Raw genomic sequence first — 2,322 nt, 5'->3', positions numbered from 1 at the left:
ACACATCTACCCAAAGCATGCACACAGCACCCTGGAAAAAATGAGCAAAGAGAGAAGCTTCCAGAAGAAGAAATAAGTAGGGATCAATCAAAGAAAAAACAAGAAAACCACAGAAAGAATAAACCACCACAGAGGCGCATGTGCTGTGCTTACCTGAATTTCCATCATGATAATGTCAAGCTCCCATACGAAGGACAATAGTCGTCCTAAATACTTACTGACAAATACTGCAACATTATAAAGTAAAACATTTGCTGCTATATAAAGCCTTGAAATATATACAGGGAAAATCGTTCAGACAGTACATAGGAAAAGAGCTAATACATAAACCCGTGATGCTACCATGGTATAAATCAGACTTGCTCTACTAGACCCCAAAAATCCTACGACATTGTGTGCTGTCAATTTATACAAAGCAAAAGGCAAACTTGTGCGTAAAAGAGACGCCCAACCTGCATGCTGTCTACTTGCGTTGACAACATTCAGCCCTGGTTTCGTCCATTTCTTGTGCCAAAAGACCCACAAAGAAAAATGTATGTATGGGCTCAGTAATTCAGATCTTGCTATCTAGATACAACGCTGCAGCCTGGTTTGTCAAGTCCCAGGTATTGTCATCACCATTATACCTAACCACAAGCACAGGGCATTCACAATGATGCATGCAATACTCTGTTATCGAGTCAGCGCCCGTTCTCCTCCTCATACTATTACGGCAATCGCCCATTACTAAAGCACTCAGCTTTAATCTCTCTGCTTCCAAGCAGATCCTTTCCTTTCTGTCAAAATCCTTCACAACATGAATTTTGTATGGGACTTTCCCCTCTTGCAAAGGCTCTACAAGCTTGCTTGATCTGAGCAAGTTAGAAACGTCCTGATCGTTTTGTTGTTGTTGCACATTCCGCACATCAACATTCTTGATCAAGTCACCCCAATCAGCTCCAAAAAGCACATCAGTGGCCTGTACATGGAGTAAAACTACAGTATCATCTGGGTGGATGTAGTTCGTTACTGCCCACTTAATGGCATAGGCACTTTCCTCATTGAAATCCACTGCAATCCCAATTCTTCGCCTTTCTGATGTGGGGCTTTGCGGCATCTTTTTCTATCTGCGCAAGTAAAACCCGATGAGTGAAATCATGAAAGGAAAAACACAGACTCTCTATGTTATCCACTTCAATGTGCTCAAACAAATAGCAATCTGGCACTCCTCGGTCACATTGTGCAATGCAGAAAAACTGCTGTTGACTAAAAAAACTCCTGTTCAAAACCCTCCTATTCCCTCTGCGGCATGCATAAATCCTCTCTCTCTCTCTCTCTCTCTCATACACACACACACACACACACACACCCATATTACATGCAGGCACAAACAGCTAAATCCGCGAAAGCCCAGATACACAAAGCGCAGAGGGTCGCCATACCTTTGGCGAGAGAGGAGGAGGAGGAGGAGGAAAGCTTACCTGCAACGGAAGCGGTGTCTAAAGGAACTAAGGAGACGCTGTGTGTAAGCGTATCTAGGTGATGAGGAATGGCGTGTCAAAGACGATGAGTGAACATGCCAGTGGCTTGCCTACTACCTAAACAATGCATCACGCGCAGTCTTTACCTGGGGTCCTTGAGTGGGCAGAGTTCAGACTTGCCCAGCATTTGGCACGTTTTTGGCCTGCTAAAGAAAACCTTATAGTTTTGGGCTTGATTTTTAAGGTCAAGCTAATGATACAACCCGGATATGTTCCAAAACTCAACGTATATACTCGGATTTATAATTGAAATGCCCATATTTTAGCCTTAAATTTTTTATTTTATTTTTAGCAAAACTCACAATTGTGAGTGAATTATATTAATCAACCCAAATAATTACAAGGTCTTGTCATGCTCGTGTTGAGCCATGACATCATCCAGGGTCCAAAATTACATCGACTATCAGGGCACCCATTCCAGCCTTAAATGGCACCCATCCCAACCTTAAATTTTAAGGACCAATGAAATTACAATCAGGATTTGACATTTGAAAAATTTACACTGCAAACCAGGTTATGTGAGCATTGGTGAGGGTGGTTCAAACCTAACCAGACATGCTTTTTGACAAACATTTTACCCATTTTTGGCTAGTTTTCTCCTTTTAGCATACGAAAATGTGACATGTCTTGTGAAAAATATGTTGGAGTTAAAGATGGATGTTCCTTTGAAAGAATCTAATACTTACTTAAAATTCAGCACTTGTGAAAGGAGAGAGTTTTCTTTGAGAAAATTTTGAAGAGAAGACTAGAGGTTGTGCCGGGTTGATCTCCTTGCACATTCACACATTAGAACATTGAAAAC

The 2,322-nt window shown here is 41.5% G+C and overlaps 1 pseudogene across 2 annotated transcripts; it reads right to left on the bottom strand.

Annotated features, from left to right (window-relative positions):
- Nucleotides 1-235: 235 nt before the first annotated feature.
- On the bottom strand, nucleotides 236-1,615 carry LOC147432611 (universal stress protein PHOS32 pseudogene; annotated as a pseudogene). 2 transcript variants are annotated; one of them, XR_015185455.1, is made up of 2 exons: nucleotides 1,461-1,615; nucleotides 236-1,106 (listed from the first exon to the last, which is right to left on the bottom strand). The product of XR_015185455.1 is annotated as a universal stress protein PHOS32 pseudogene, transcript variant X1 (transcript). The 2 variants fall into 2 exon arrangements; XR_015185457.1 differs by having other exon boundaries at nucleotides 1,422-1,574.
- Nucleotides 1,616-2,322: the final 707 nt, after the last annotated feature.

Source organism: Adiantum capillus-veneris, chromosome 20 (assembly GCF_014529385.1).
Source record: "Adiantum capillus-veneris isolate H3 chromosome 20, ASM1452938v2, whole genome shotgun sequence".
In the NCBI taxonomy this organism is placed as follows: domain Eukaryota; kingdom Viridiplantae; phylum Streptophyta; class Polypodiopsida; order Polypodiales; family Pteridaceae; genus Adiantum; species Adiantum capillus-veneris.
Note: the sequence above shows the minus strand (reverse complement) of the source record. Positions and strands in the feature narration are given on the sequence as shown.